Source organism: Penaeus monodon, chromosome 23 (assembly GCF_015228065.2).
Source record: "Penaeus monodon isolate SGIC_2016 chromosome 23, NSTDA_Pmon_1, whole genome shotgun sequence".
Classification (NCBI taxonomy): domain Eukaryota; kingdom Metazoa; phylum Arthropoda; class Malacostraca; order Decapoda; family Penaeidae; genus Penaeus; species Penaeus monodon.
Genome location: NC_051408.1, coordinates 44105876 through 44106341, shown reverse-complemented (window position 1 = coordinate 44106341; position 466 = coordinate 44105876).

Genomic DNA, 466 nt, shown 5'->3' with positions numbered 1-466 from the left:
CGAAGGGCGGCCGGGCGCGATCCCAGAACCTTGCGACTTCGCGTCGGAGTTTAGCTTTTTTTTTCCAAGTGTAATCCGTTAAATTGTAACCCATAAGCAACAGAACTGCATCCCAAAGGAATAGTATCCCACAAGAACCTCAGTCAGAAAAGGGTCTAAACAAATTCCTTGTATGAACCTGGTTATTTGCAGTTTCCTTTAAGTTTCGAGAGTTTACTGCTGCCTCTTGCTTTCACGGCAAGGTAGTCAGAAAAGCCAAGCTTTGCAGACGTTAGTTAAAAGGAATGTCTTATCGTATCCATTCAGCTAACATCTATGAATAATGGCTTTTCAAGTTGTTTGATCATGAAATTCAGTGGCAGAGCAGAAAACTCAAGGAAATTGCGGACAACCATGTCCATAATTTAATTCTTTCTATGTGAATAAATCTGCACGGATAGACACGCTTATCTTCTGTTGAAGTAAT